At 42.0% G+C, this 16,554-nt stretch overlaps 1 pseudogene; it reads left to right on the top strand.

The window, feature by feature from the left end:
• Positions 1 to 15,490: 15,490 nt before the first annotated feature.
• On the top strand, positions 15,491 to 16,211 carry LOC129335173 (ferritin light chain, oocyte isoform-like; annotated as a pseudogene).
• The last annotated feature ends 343 nt before the right edge of the window (positions 16,212 to 16,554 follow it).

The following is a 16,554-nucleotide window of genomic DNA, read 5'->3' as shown; positions in this document are numbered from 1 at the left end:
GAGCTTCACCCACACGGCAGCTTTCTCCAGAGCAGCTCTCCGGGAGCAGGACACCCAGGGAGAAAGTAGCAGCTGCCCACCCCCAAACAATCATTGGGAGCCCTCTTGTCCAGCAGGCTTGTGACTGGAGGAACGATTTGCAAAAGCTGCTGCTGCCGCCGCCAGCTTTCTCTGGCTCTTCAGGCAGCGATTCTAACAGAGAGGGGAAGGACACTGGGACTTCAGTTCCCAGGAAAACTTGCAAAAACAATCAAGTGTTCTCCACGTGGAAAAAGTCACTTGTAGCTTGGCTCTAGGTTTCAGGATTCCAAAAAATCCAGGATTCCTGAAGTCTAGGAAAGATTCTCTGATCCAGCTTAAGACAGATCAGAGAATTCCAGATTTATTTGGCCATTATACTTTATGGAGAAACCTCTCTGGGGGTTATCTGGTGGGCTGGGGCTAGCATTTTACAAGAAAACTCCACCAGATTGGCAGGAAGCCTACTCCTGTCTGTCCTCTAAAGACCTCCCAGGATTCAGGAATATTGGGACCTGGGGTCCAACTCTCTAGGCCCCTGAAGAAGGTGAATCCAGACACTCTCCATTGTTTCCTATGCGGGAAACGTTTCCAAGCAAGCTTTCAGGCAGAAACACACAGTGGCAAGACTGCAAGTGGCCAAAGGCACACCTCTAAATGCAATATCAACCCACAGAAAGCCCAACAGAACAAACTGAAGTCCCCCCCGCAACCCAAGCGCTCCCTGGACAAGCTGCTCAGCCACTGAGAAACATTTCCAAGCAGGGGAAAGGCTTCCAGTGGACACAGACACACTTCCAAATGCAAAAGGGACCCCAACAGAACCAAAATGAATCAAGGGGACCAGCATCAAACCAGAGAATCATGTCAAAACAGAGAATTCACCCAAAACAAACTGAAGCAAGGAACACTGTTTATACATGGCCTCACTTCCTGAGATTTTGTGGTTGACTCGACATTTTGTGGTAACCATTTTGTGATTGCAGCCACCATCCAGTACAAGATATCCAAAGTTGCCTGCAGGCTCAAAAAGTTGGGAACCCATGTCTTAGAGCATCAGTGATGTCACTTCGAGTTTTTAGTGATGTCACTTCCATGTCAACAACGTCCTTTTCTCCCATATCCTGCCCCACCAAGACTCCTAGGGGTGCCGGGCATGTGCTTGGCAACTTTATAAGCTTGTCCTCTCCATTCACCACTATCCAGTACCTCACTTTAGCTTCTAGTGCAGCTGGTGGGTGGATTTTGCTTTCAGCGAGGGAGTAAAGAGTTTGATGACCTTCCATCTGTTCTAACTTGGTGCTTCAAAAGCTTTCTCCAGAAGGCTGCACACAGGCACATTTAACATCCTGTGGAAAAGAAAAGAGGAGGTTTTTTTCCCCCAGTCCTGAGTGCTGAGTTTACGAAATCCAGAAGGTATTGGTAAGGCATCTTCATTTTGCATTCTGCTAAAACATACTGCAAGCACTCGCCTGCCTGAAAGAGCGAGCTTGCACAATCAGCGATGGGGAATTTTTAAATGGCAACAAAGACTCCCCTTCTGCTGAGTTGCATGTTGATGCCCATCTAACGATTTCACAACTTGCGCTGCACTCTTCAAAGCAGTCTGCAGTTAGCACGGAGAGATATAGATCCAGGGCTGGGGAAATTATGGATCTCTTCACGGGCTGTTGATCAAATAAAGCGGCAAGTTGCATATTTATGTTAAGGACTACTCGGAAGCAAATTTTTCTTTTTGATCTCTGGGCTGAGGGAGAAACAGGATGGTTTCCAACTGCCAGTTTCTTTAATTGGGTGGAAAAGAGGTGCCTGGAAGAAAAATCAGTCTGCAGTTCTCCCTTCTCTGCCACTTTTTTGAGTTTGGGGAAAGATTCTGCAATGGCACCGTGCCTCCCTTTGCTATTCAGAGCCAAATGAAGAAGGAACAAGATGCTAGCCAAAATCAAAATAATTGTCATTTACAAGACTTGGAGTCATTCCGTACACGTGGATAATGCACTTCCAATCCTCTTTATAGATCATTTGGAATGTTCGTGTGCGGAACAAAAAATCCACCTCAAACGATTGATAAAGTGCATTGAACGTGCATTATCCAACGTGTGCGGAATCACTCTTGAACTGGCCCTGGGCTGGCTATAAACGAAGATCTCGAGTTGGCTATACCTGATCTAGATAGTTGGAGGCAGTGACTTTTTATGCCTTTTACAATATTTCAAGTGACATCTGAGAGAATGAATGAATGAATGAACGAACGAACGAACAAATGAACAAACGTGTCATGCTCCACCAGCAGTAAGAAATCCCGTGGGGAGCTTGATACTAAGTAGGGAGAGGGGCCCTTGCAGCAAGCACTTGAGACATACTGTGTTGTGTTGTGATGTGTCGCAATGTGGGATGACTCTTTTTTAAAAAGTCTGTTTTATGTACAAGCTGAACGGGGGGGGGGGGGAGTGTGATGGGGATGGACAAGACAGTGTTCATCATAAAGTAGCAACTGTTCCCCCAAAGCAACAGCATTCCCTTGAAGACACTCCAGGCTTCTTCATGCCAACCAAATGCCAATGGGCAAAGCGCACATCACTGTCCATCACTCTCTGCAAAAGGAAAGTTATATGCTCTTTGTTGATTTGGCTTCAACTGAAAGGTTTACACTGGGTTTAGCCTGTGAAGCTATACAGTTTCATGGATCAAAAGTAGGTTTTCCACTTTATTAGTATTTCAAAAAGGGATAAAAAGAGAGGAGATTTAAAGCGGCACATTCCCCTCCTCCCACATTACATGCTAACAACAGTGCCACAAATCTGTTTTTTTTTAATTTAAAAAAATAATCCTTTTATTCAGAATTATGCACTCCTGAAGCATATATGCAAAAAACAATAGATGCATTTCTAAACAACCTTCAAGTTTCATAAGTATTGCAGATACAAATTCACATTTTTCAGAGACCTACAGAAATAGAGGAACTGTATAATACAATTACAAATATGAGAAACGGTAAGACACCTGTACTTGATGACTTGCTGCCAAACGGTATAAAGTTGTTTTGAACTGCTAATTCCATAATAGTATTGCATATACAGAGCATCTGTGGAAAGAAAATACTCCCTATTGTTGGGTGGAAGTCTGAAATAGAGATAAATCTGGTTTTGGGAAGGAAGGAAGGAAAGAACGAACGAACGAACGAATGAACAAAGGGTCAATGTTCTCTCCTTTATCCACATTACCTTGATTTGAATAACAGAAGTGCACATGATATACTTTTTACACTGTGATGAAGATGCACAATTGTTGTCATCTCAGCTTCTGCTCTCAAATTCCTGACCCCAGCACTAGCTGCAGTTCCCAAGTAAATGTACTTAAACAGTAACTAAATCCATTTAACAAGCATCAAGCAACACAAAAGCTTAGTGAGACAATAAAAGCAATTTCCTTGACACAAGCCTGTAAGTCAAAGCTAAATTATGCAGCTGTCCCTTTGCACGCTGCTTAAGTGAATACAGATCCAGAGGAGTTAGCGGTGTTAGTCTGTAGTAGCAAAAGAGTAAAGAGTCCAGTAGCACCTTTAAGACTAACCAACTTTATCGTAGCATAAGCTTTCGAGAACCACAGTTCTCTTCATCAGATGCATCTGATGAAGAGAGCTGTGGATCTCGAAAGCTTATGCTACAATAGAATTGCATCTGACGAAGAGAGCTGTGGTTCTCAAAAGCTTATGCTACAATAGAATTGCATCTGATGAAGAGAGCTGTGGTTCTCGAAAGCTTGTGCTACAATACAATTGCATCTGACAAAGAGAGCTGTGGTTCTCAAAGGCTTATGCTACAATACAGTTGCATCTGATGAAGAGAGCTGTGGTTCTCGAAAGCTTATGCTACAGTACAATTGCATCTGACAAAGAGAGCTGTGGCTCTCAAAAGCTTATGCTACAATAAAGTTGGTTAGTCTTAAAGGTGCTACTAGACGCTTTACTAAGTGAATACAGAGACCCTTGTGGATACAATTTGACTCAAGAAAACAGTCCAGGGAGGGGAGGGTCTCTGCACACTTGGAAACGTTAATTCCCTCACATCAATTCACTTCAATTCCTTTCTAGTTTGACCCTGAATCTCCCGGATTTAGTCTAACATTCTAACCACTACACTACACTGGGCACAGTAGAGATGTCTTTAAGAGTAGCTGGATCAGCACCAGATATTAGCCACTCAAAATCTTTATCTCCATGCCAGGGACATTTCCAGGTTTGAAGGGAGCCTGGGCAGAGAGTTGATAGGGGCCCCCGTTTGGGGCTGGGGATCCCCCGCTTTCACCCTCCACCCACCTGCCTCCACTTACCTGGCTGGGGAACGGGCCTCCTGGACACACTCCTGGGGCGGCTCAACAACATCACTGATGTCATCGTCAGCGCTTCACCACAGGCCGATTTGGGCCCCAAATGGAACAAATCGGGCCCAGTTGAGGCCAAAATCGGCCTGCTGTGAAGCACATGCACCCTCCTGCACCTGCGTGGTGACATCACCAGAAGTGACATCACCAGAAGTGACGTAACTGTGCAGCCGCGGGACCATGCACGCACAGCACACACAAATAGAAGATGAAAAGAGAAAGAAGGAAGGAAGAGCTAGGTCTCCCTTCTTCCCGCCTGCCGGAAGGGTAAGTGGACCTGCCCACTACTAGGCTCCTCTTCTTGCCCTCCCACCCATGTGCCCCCACCTGCCAGTGCCTCTTGCCTTTGCCCGCTTGCAAGCTTTCCCACCACCTGCAGTAACAGCTGCTCACACTGCTGCACCCCCTTTCCTTGATGATGCTGGGTGCAGCTAGGAGTGCCACCGCTGTGGCCACCAGGAATGCTGGTGATTGTGCACCAGCCACTTGCCCTCCTCCCGCAGGGCTGGGCAGCACGTGCAGCTGGGAGCAGAGGTGACAAAGTGCTCACAAGCAGGCAGCGGAAGGGGGTGAGTGCAGGCCTCAGAGGAGATGTGTGAAGAGGGAGTCAGCAGCAGTGGGAGTCACCAGAAGCCATGAGCCCTGGCAGCAGCCTCACCTCGCCATGTGCCGAGTGCTGAGTGTTGATGCCGGTCCTGCTCCATGCCATGGGAAATACTTTTCCTCCTGGTTTTTACAAGCCAAGCAGCTGCTATCACACAAGGAAATATCAGGGGAGGGCAGACTTAAGGGCAAAAAAGGGCCGCTGTGTCTGCTGCATAAAAAAGAAATGACTTCATTTAAAAATCCCATTAACAAAACTGCTGCAGAAGTCATTCCGCTACCTGAGCATATCGCCTCTATTTTGTAACTTTGTTCAAGAGTTCGGTCCTTTACCTAGCAAAATCCTCTTCTTTTTATTGCCGTTTCCAAATGATCCTTCAAAAATTTCAATCTTTTCCAGACCTGTCTCTGGCACAGCACTTCTTCGCATCTCCTTTGTGGTTCTTAAGAAATAGCCTTGCAGGCTCAGAAATATTTGGGAGGAAACACGTTTCTTTCTCAAGAGACCGTTTTTGATTTTTGATATTTTTTTTGGTAAAAAGAAATCTTGTTTTTTAAAAAAGAGCAATGATAACTCTGGCTATGGAGAGAAGTCAAACCGGCACGAACAGCTTGCTAATGGAATTTTCCAATGTGATCATTTTAACAGATATTCAGGTTTGTCTATTAGTACTTTTGAACAACAAAGCTGTGCTTCCTAGCAACTGCTTCACAGTGCTGTCCTAAACAGAGTCACTCCCAGCTAAAGACATTGAAGTCAATAAGCTCAGAGGGGTGAAATTCTACTTAGAGTTCCCTACATCTCGCTCACTCCCTACATCTTTGAGCAAAAAGTTATTCAGGGGGCTGTGCTTACTTGAGTTGGCAGCCTTGGAACAAGGGAGCACTGGAAACTAGACATGGGCACGGAACAAAACAAAAAATGAACCAGGAACCACGGAACTGGACCAGTTATGAAACAGTTCATGGTTTGTGGGGTTTAAATGCCCCTTTCTGACCTTAACAGTGGCAGGGGAAGGGGCATTTAACAGTTTAAAGGGCCCTTTCCTGCCTTGCAAGCCACAGGACCCTTTAAACTATCAGCTAGCAGGCGGCAGGGGGGATCTCCTAATAACAAGGCTAATAATTTTTGTTGGTGTACACTGCAAACTTTGCATCTCTTCAGCATGTATAGAGAGCTTCACAGCAGAGAGATGCTCTATACATGCAGTTTAAGATGCTCTATATGTGCAGTTTAAGATTGAATTGTCGATGGTGGTTCTGACGAGGGACTCCTGATGAAGCAGAGGGAAACAAGTTGGACATCAGCCGGCCCCTTGTAGAGTCCACGCCAGACAAGGGCTTTGATATCTTCTCAGCCACCTGAAACATACAACTAGACTTTATGAATAGCCTTGTGTACACCAACAAAAATTATTAGCCTTGTGCGCACTAGCGAATATCATGCTGCATTTTCTTAGGTTCTATACCCAATTGATGAGACTTCTGTACGTCAAAGATGGGGATTTGAGCTATTAAAAGGATTGAATAAATATTCATTTTGGAGCTGTCGCTATTATAGCTGTGTTAAAATTGTCTTTGTGAAAATTACTAAAATGTGTATTATTCACTGTATGGAATGTAAATTATTGTTCTGTATTTTGGAATAGATTGTTTAATGTTTCTATTGAGGTTCACTGAGCACGGAATATACGAACAAATATTTACTTTAGTGTGGTAGTTATTGATTTGGATCCTCCAGTGTGGTTTCCACTGTTGGTTAGCTGGTATTAGGAATGGAGCAGGTGTCAATGCTCACCTTAAAGTGCCTTAACCCAGCTGGTATTAGGAGTGGAGTAGGTGACAATGCCCACCCCCATCTTAACCCAGCTGGTATTAGGAGCAGAGCAGGTGGCAATGCTCACCCCCTGCCTTCACCCAGCTGGTATTAGGAGCTGAGCAAGTGGCAATGCCCACCCCCATCTTAACCCAGCTGGTATTAGGAGCAGAGAAGGTGGCAATGCTCACCCCCTGCCTTAACCCAGCTGGTATTAGGAGCGGAGGAAAAACAGATGGCTACTCCCCTCCAGTCACAGGTACAACAAAGGACCAAGTCCACGGGAAGTAAAATGCAATACTCAACAGTAAATTTACAAAAGGTATATTCAAAGTGCAAGTGCTATAAATAGTGAAAATTCATACACATTGTAAATTCATACCCATACATTCATTCCATAGTCATCACAGATTTGTAAGGGAAGATACATCCATATACATTAAACAGTAGGGCTATAACTCCATAGGTCTTTTCATGAATTCTTATACAAGGTATTGTGCAAAGACTAACAGTCCTGAGTCCTTCCAGATCAATGAGGAGCGACACAGTTGGAAATGAAAAGCAAAGTTCCAAACCACGCCCAATCTGGGGCCGGCTTCACGCTGCAGATTTCGTGATTCCTTCATCAGGAGCGTGCAGTTCACTAAAATACAAAGTTCAAAACTGCTTTCATATCCAGAATAATTGTTCTTGTGCCATGGATTATAACAAAATTAAATGAAAATATACCTCCATCAGGTCAGGACAGAGCACAATCCGACGTTATTTCATCACCAACACTCTTGAAAGCTCATAATCTGTGATGACTATGGAATGAATGTATGGGTATGAATTCACAATGTGTATGAATTTTCACTATTTATAGCACTTGCACTTTGAATATACCTTTTGTAAATTTACTGTTGAGTATTGCATTTTACTTCCCGTGGACTTGGTCCTTTGTTGTACCTGGTATTAGGAGCGGAGCAGATGGCAATGCCCATCCCCCTTCAGCCAGCTGAGATCAGGAGCAGAACAGGAGGCAATACCTTCCCTTTACCCGGCATGTATCAGGCATGGAGCAAGTAGCAAAGCCCACCACCCCTCCATGTGGCCGAGATCAGGCAGATCAGGTGTGGAGCAGATGACAATGCTGACCCCCTCCTTCACCAACTGGAATCAGTGATGGAGGAGGAACGAATGCCTGCCTGCCCACCCTCCCCTTTCTAGAGCCCGTTGTATTTTTTCCCCACAATGGGCTTTGTTGCTAGTTTCATATATTTGAGAAGGATGGTAATGGCTATATAGCGCTGCAGAACTTTGTCATGTGATGACAAATCTTGGAGAGAAGTTAACAGATGAAGTTGATTAGAGAAGCAGATTTTGATGGTGATGGTCAAGTAAACTATGAAGAGTTTGTACAAATGATGACAGCAAAGTGAAGACACTGTACAGAATGTGTTAAATATCTTGTACAAATTGTTTATTTGCCTTTTTCTCTGTTTCCAACTTATCTGTAAGTTAGAATATGCATGTATAGTAACAAATTCAGTCCTCCATGTTTTCCCCTTTATCTGTCATCCTGATATTTTGGGGAAATGATCACAGTAACAAATGTTTGCATGTGGCTTAGGATATTTAAGCCCTTCAACCCTTCTACAGCTAGATGGTGTTGGTTAAATGAGGGAACATCTAGGTTATGCATATTTAAAATTAGTTATTTCAGGAAACTTAGCACGTTGTTGAAATGCAGCCTTAACTCTGTGTGGATTATGAACACTCAACAATATGGAAGTAAAAAGTTTGCACTATTGCAAAACGGGTGTATTATCAAGGTACTCGTACTATTTTTTTGTACTGCTGGTCCTGTACCAGAAGACATTTTCTTCTATGGCTATTATGCTTTTAACTTTTTTGTTCAGTCACTTATTTTCAAAGAATCTGTTTATGGCACAACTTGCCTCAAAACCATTCCAAGTTGTATATTTGTTTTCCAATAAAATATTACAATTAACCACCACCACCCCAAATGGTGGGAGACCATTGGATACAGCAAGTAAATGCCTACTTATCAGCTAGATAGAACAAATGTTTATAACACAGACAACTATCCACAGGGGTCCAAAGGCTGAGAGAAATTGGAAGATGATCCCCCCAATATATTCTTCCATATTAATTCTCTCAACTAGATTGAAATGATGGGCTGTGATGATGAAATAGTCAATTGAACTGGCCCACTTATGACCAAAGAAAGTGAAATTGCCCGTTCCATCAATTTCTCTTTGTCTATTTAAGATACCCAACCCTCTTTGCGTGGAAAAATCAAACAATTTGAGGCCTGCAGCATTATCTTCTCTTTGGCAAACTATTATACAGATAAGGGGAAATGGTTTCTACTAGTCCACAACCTAGCCATTTTTGGACTAGACACTCATCGTCTTGACCGATTCTAGCGATGAAGTCCCCAGCAATAAGAATTGGGTCATTATTAAACTGATTATCATAAATTTCCAAAAAGGAGGAGCAGTAAGTGGTTAGAACATGTCAGTTTTGAGTTGAGGGGATATAGATTGACATTATTATAAAAGAAAAGTCAACCAATCATATCAAGACAGCCAAAGCTGGTCAAAAGAGGCCATCACTTTCAATCCAGAAATATTAAGGGTAGATTAAATGAGGCAGGCCAACCCACCTCTCGGTTTTCCCCCATTCTTTCCCTTTTGGACCTCCTTAAAAAAGGTAATATATCCTGGGAAGGTTATGGGGTTTCTTAGCCAAGTCACTTGGTAATATATCCTGGGAAGGTTATGGGGTTACTTAGCCAAGTCACTTGTATTAAGATAATGTCAAAAGTAGATAGGAAAGAGTTAACTTTGGAAAAGAATCATTTAGTGTTCCAGCCGGCCACCTTCCAACTTAATATTTTAATATTACTACACTACTCTTAATATTATTATTGTTATTCTTGTCATTATTAGCCAGTTTAGTTGCGTTCCTCTGTTGAACTTTAATAAATTGATCTCATAGTTTAAATCTCTTAATAATATTGGTCTGTTCTTCAATAGGGAGGGTCTCAAAAGAATTTTAAAAGCTTTCATTGATAGCATCTAGAACATTATCCTTTGAGGTTATTAGAGTACAGTTTTGAGTTTCCCTCACCCTTTGCTATTCAGGCACTTTTCTGGCCTCTGATAAAATGGGTGATTCGGTTAAGGCAATTAGTGGGATATCCGGGGGTTTAGGGGCCTACCTCCTAACTATTAAGGGTCTGCTACTATCATTTTTATATAATCTAGATTCTTTTATAAGAAAAAAATGTAAAGACTTTGAAGGGAAAAGGGGGTTACTACAGTGGTTTTAAGAGGATGTTGGGGAAATATGTAATGGCTGAGAAACGACTATTTAATATGATTAAAGATAGGAGCTTTGAGGACTAGAATAAAAGCATTAATCTATAGGAATGGAGGTTACTAGACAAATTGTCATAATATTTTAAATCGATTGGAGCAGGATGTAAATTCAGAAGGAATGCTAAATGCTTCTTTATGAGCCATTTATTACTCCAATTAATAATTTCCCTCTAAAACAATGGATATCCAGCACAATTCTACAGGGATCAGGAGTAGGCGGGGTCTTTTGTAAGATTATGTGCTATCTCCCATTTTTTCTCCACATTGCTGTTTAGAATTTGAATGGAGATATGATCTATTTTCCCATAGATTTTACTTAAAGTATCTGCAATGAGGAAGGTTTGCAATGTTAGCAAATTCAGGATTGAATCCCCATGCTTGAGTGTCTCAGATTGATGAAACCTGTTCTGCAGATCATCTGAATTTGTGGCTGCCTCTTATTGTTCAAATGATTGCGGGCACTATCTGTGTCTATGTTATTTAATGAGGGAAGGTAATTCATGGTCAGTTGAAAGCAGGGCTTTTTTTTCAGCTGGAACGCAGTGGAATGGAGTTCCGGAAACTCTTGAAAATGGTCACATGGCTGGTGCCCCCGCCCCCTGATCTCCAGATGGAGGGGAGTTTAGATTGCCCTCCATGCCATGGTGTGGAGGGCAATCTAAACTCCCCTCTGTCTGGAGATCAGGGGGTGGGGCCACCAGCCATGTGACCATTTTCTCCAAGGGCAACCCACTGAGTTCCACCACCTCTTTTCCTAGAAATAAAGCCCTGGTTGTAAGGCATCAAAACTATTTTCAAAATTATAGTGTCATTCAACACCTGCTCTCTGTTGGCTTTATTCAACATTTAATATGCTTTACAGGGTTTTTCTTTTATTATTATTTATGTATGCCTTTTATATGTATCTGGTATCTATAGTGTATAAGAATATAATAATTATATACTAAACCAGTTTATAATTTACTTAAAGATTGGGAATGTCTGGCAGCTCTGTGATATGATTGTGGGATTGTATAAGTATATTGTTTTGAATATACTGTCATATGGAAAGATTGTTAGTGGCTATCAGAAGATGAAGGAGGCTGGCTAAAGAGAATGGCAAAAAGTACAAGAAAAGATAAATTTGAACTCTGCTCTGAAGATGAAATATAATTAATAGCAGAGAAGGATCTGTCCTCTATCTCACAGCAGTTTCGGACATTAACTACAGAACTAGTACAGAAGACCAAGGACACGGTGGGAGAGGTGCAGCATGAAATCAGAAGTATCAACACAGTTACAGAAAACAGAGCAGAAAACACAAGACATTTTCAGAAATCAGGAAAGACATACAAAACTTAAGAACTGAAGTTTCAAGAAAATAAACAAAATGAATATTTTGATTTCTTGAATATCAAAAATCAACAGAAAGAACTGAAAGAGGCACAAGAGCAAATCAAATCATCACAACAGCAGCAAGCAAGTTCCCTGACGGAAGCAGATCAAAGAATAGAGACTTTAGAAATTAAACTCAGGAGTAATAATTAAAGATTTCACAGAATTTTGGAAGCATTTGGAGACCAGGAATTAGAAAATAAATTCCAAAAATTAATTCAGAACTATTTGAAGGTTCAAGGTGACTTCCCAGGAACTAAACAAATCTTCTAAATTAATTCTAAGTACTTAACTCAGCAAAAAGTGCCAAGAGATATACTGGCTACCTTTTCACATAAAAAAAATCAAAGGACACCATTCTCATACAACAGAGGAAGGAATCCTTATAAGTAGAAGGAAAAGAAATACAAATATTCCAAAACTTACTACCAAATGCAGTAAAGAAACGAAGAGAATTTGGGAACCTGACAAAAGTTCAGCAGCAGAAAGAAACAAGATACCACTGAAAAATCCCCTGTGGGCTAGAAATATTTTTGAGTCAAGGCGAGAAAACAATAACATCTGTTATAGAAGCAGAGGCACTTCTACAAGATCTGGAAACAGACAACAGTAATTAAGCATCGAGCTCAGAAGACGTTAACACCTCAACGTGAGAGAAAGAAGGAGCAATCAGCAAGCGAAAAGGGGAAAAGAAAAAAAGAAAGAAAAATGAACAGACTTGAGATAATTTCAGCTAATGTAAATGATCTAAATTCTCCTTCTAAAATATCAAGAAGTTTCAATCAATTGAGGAAATTAAAAGCAGATATTGTGTGTATTCAGGAAACCCATATTTTAAAAGATCAAGAACATCTATTAAATTATAAAAAATTGGACAAGGTCTATACATCATTATCACAAGTGAAGAAAAAGGATGTGGCAATATAATCAAAGCCTGGAGATTCTCCAAGAATTAAAAGATGACGATGGAAGATATTTGATTTTAAAAATAAGGCTTTCTGATGGACAAGTATGGACACTGACGTCAATATATGCACCAAATAATGGTAAAAAGAAGTTCTATGAGAGATATTTTCAGGCATTATTAGTATCCAGAGGTTGGGGCAACTCCCTCTACACGGGCTTACCTCCACCGTCACTACTGCAGGAGTCCCAGAGGCCCAGGGGGGCAGCGAGGAGCTCTGCAAGGCAGGAAGGCCTGCTGGTGGCCGAGAAGGACTCTGCCAATGCTGGACTGGGAGAAACATCAGCGGCAGCTGTGACAGCCAGAGAAGGACCCGCCAGCCTGAGATCTGCACCGAGTGCCGCTGCACTGGCAGGAGGAAGCCTCACCCAGCCCAAGTCGAGGCAGAGGCTTCCGGGGGCCCAGGGGCCTGAAGTAAGAAGCATGGTGGGGGAGAACCTTTGGGGGCATGAAGCAAGCCCCTGAGAAGATGAGGCCCCATCAGAGCCTCAAGCGAATGGGCAAGAGCCTCACCCAAAGATGACTACCTAGCCAGGGGGGAGAGAGAGAGTTAAAGTGCTGTCAACCCCCCTCCTCCTCCTCCCATTCTGAGATCAACCTGGGGCCTGTCCACATTAGGTGGCAAATTGGAGGGTGACCCCCCCCCCCCCAAGGCTCCAACAACCCCAGCATGGGAGCTGACAATTAAATTTTCAAAAAGGAGAGATTTTGATCTTTGGAGATATGGTGTGCTGGATTCAAAAATATATAGATCTATAGGGTTGGGAGGGAATCTTCCCAAGTGTGTATGCAACTATATGTCTACTTTGGAACTGGAAGATGTTTGGAGACAGTTGCACACAAAAGAAAGTGATTATACATTCTTTTCAAATAGGCATCAATCGTACCTCAATATAGATATGTGTTGGATATCCAAAAGCTTATTGACAGAAGTGGATATGGCAGAATTTCTCCCAAGGACTCTAGCAGATCATAATCTGATAAAGGTAATTTGTCAAAGCGGAAGCAAGAAAGAAAGACAGAGATTAAATGACACTTTATTGCTACAGGAGGATGTCTTACAAAAATGTAGGCAAGAACTGAATGTAGGAGTTGGGAAAGAAACTATTTCAAGATAAATAAATGACATAAATAAATGTTACACTGTATGGAAATGTTCCACTGTACGGAATTAATGTTAATCCAATAACAATGTGGGAAGCCAGTAAAGTCTACATAAGAGGGGCCTTGTTACAATAGCGTCCCTAAAGAAAAAAGAAAGGTTGGGAGTTGTGGATAATCTAATTCAAAAACCGAAGAAACTGGAACAAGAATATAAAACAAGAAAGGATAAAGATAAATGGAAAGAAATCAAGCAATTAAAGAACCAATTGAATTTATTGGAGGTAGAAGAAATGGAACAAGTTAACAACTGTATGTTACAATGGATGAAAAAATTCGGAGAAATCATTTCCATGGATCAATGGGAAAGTCTACGGACCGAAGATATTAAATTTACAGATTGCCAATTGTTAAGAGAGCATTGTATAAAATGTTCTTTTGGGCCAAGCTACACATGACGAATGACACTTGAACGGCAAGTGGATTGAGTGGAGGGCAAGTGAACAGGGAGAAATACACTTGCCATTCAAGTGTCATTCGTCATGTGTAGCTTGGCCCTTAGATGCCAAAGTTATTGAGAGAATTAATAAGGATTATAGTGGACAGTGTTGGAAATGTCAATGCAAAGATGCAACATTTTATCACATGTGGTGGACATGCAAGGAAGCATGAAGATATTGGATAAAAATACATGAAGAGATGAAAAAGATTTTCAAGCTCAAGTTTGAGCTGAACCCCAAAAATATGTTATTACATGTCTTACCGAATAAAGTTACAAAAGAAGAGGGAGATCTCTTCCAGTATATGGTGACAGCTACAAGAGTACTATATGCAGCAAAATGGAAAACAGATTCCTGCCTTGATATGTCTAAGTGGATAGAGAAGCTGTATGAATATACATCAATGGCTAAATTCTTATGCACACAGTAGACCAATATCGGAATTCCAGAAAATGAAAAAAATGGAAAGATTTCTTTGATTACTTAGGTCAAAATTAAGAAAAATTAAAGTAATCTTAATATAGAGATAACTGATTAAAATATAGAGATGACTGATATTATAAAGTTTGGGTATAAACAATCAAGGAGAGGGGACGAGAACTATTATATAAGCTAGTTGTGCTCTTACATATTTTGAATATAATTTTCTGTTGCAGTTCAAATAACTCAAATGTAGTGCTTTGTATTTTATATAAGTTTCTATGCACTTTCCACTGCCATTTCTGTTTTCTTTTAAAATAAACTTTTTATTATTAAAAAAAACTATTTTCAAAATTATATCGTGAGATCTCAGAGGATCTTCTGCCCTACTTTGTTTAGGAGAGGGAGTCGTAAGGTCCTCAAAGGGGCAGTTATGCTTACGGTTCATAATAAACTCTTCTATATAAGTTCATCTATATTCAAATTTATATTAAGGTTAGTGCCTTTAATATCACACTACCCCTAGGGAAAAATAAATAAATGAATAGATAAATATCCACCCCTCTCCCAACCTTGAAACAAATTGAAGCAAATTTAAAACAAGCTTTTTAAAAATGTAGAAACAAGTTAAAATGAGTTAAAAATAAACTGTTAACAGATTAGGAACAGAGCAGGGAATGTGTAAAATAGAGTAGGACGCAACAAAACAGAGTAAGGGAGGGCAACAACAGCCTTAACATAGCAGACACCCTTACTTATCACAAAATGGCCAGTTTACTTCTTGTCTTCCTTTTGTTGCCAACGAAAAGGAACCCAGAATCAGAATAAATGAAGAGAAGGAGCTCTTGCTCTTGGCCACGGCTGCCCCATCCTCCATTTCTCCACCAGTCCAGCTAACCTGCCCTCTGCCTCCATCTGCGCCATGACCTCCCAGGTGCACCAGAACTACCACGCCGAGAGCAAACCCGGGGTCAGCCGCTTGGTCAACCAGTTCCTCCATGCCAGCTACGCCTACCTGTCTCTGGGTTATTATTTCACCCGGGATGATGTGGCTTTATCCAAGTTTGCATCCTTTTTCTGGCATCTGTCTGAAGAGAAACGTGAACAAGCTGAGAAACTGTTGACCTTCCAAAACCGTCGTGGAGGGAGAGCTGTCCTGCAGGATGTCAAAAAACCAGAGCAGGATGAATGGGGGAACGGAGCCTCTGCCATGGCCTTCAGCTGGAGAAGAGTGTGAAGCAGGCCCTGCTGGAACTGCACCAAATTGCTTCTCGCCATGTGGATTCTCGTATATGTGACTTCCTAGAGACTCTGAGCCAAGCTACAAGTGATGCCTGACACAGGTTGGACACTTGTCAGCTTCCCTCAAGTTTTGATGGGAAATGTAGGCATCCTGGTCTTGCAGCTGTAATGGAGAGCCAAGCTGTAAAACCAGGACGCCTACATTTCCCATCAAAACTTGAGGGAAACTGGCAAGTGTCAGGTGTCACTTGTAGCTTGGCTCTCACTACCTTGATGAGGAGGCGAAGCTGATCAAGAAGCTGGAGGATCACCTGACCAACCTGAAGTGTATGCGTGCCAGTGAGGATGGCCTGGGCGAGTACCTCCTCGATCGTCTCACCTTGGGTGAGTCCAGCGACTGAGCTGCAAAGTGCTGGCTCCCCCCAGAGTCCTCTTGCCAACACGTCCAGCTGTGTTGCTCTAATCCATCATGCATACGTGTTAAAAGCTAGCTGTTCAATGAATGAGGCATACCTCTGTACCCTGCCCATCTTGGGGGGAGAGTCCGTAACTGGCACTAAATAAAACTTGGCATTAAGCACACACACAAAAATGAAGAGAAGACAAGGTAGACCTGAAAAGTGATAAACTGCTACCAGTAATGAACTAGAGGTCAAAACTCCCCCAAAGCTTTCTAAATTGCACTTCACCTGATGAAGAAGGGGGTGGAGGGGTGGAGGGAGCAATAAGTCGCCTGAGTGGAAG

This window comes from Eublepharis macularius, chromosome 8 (assembly GCF_028583425.1).
Source record: "Eublepharis macularius isolate TG4126 chromosome 8, MPM_Emac_v1.0, whole genome shotgun sequence".
Lineage (NCBI taxonomy): Eukaryota > Metazoa > Chordata > Lepidosauria > Squamata > Eublepharidae > Eublepharis > Eublepharis macularius.
The sequence above is the reverse complement of the archived record's forward strand: the minus strand, read 5'-3'. Positions and strand labels throughout refer to the sequence as shown.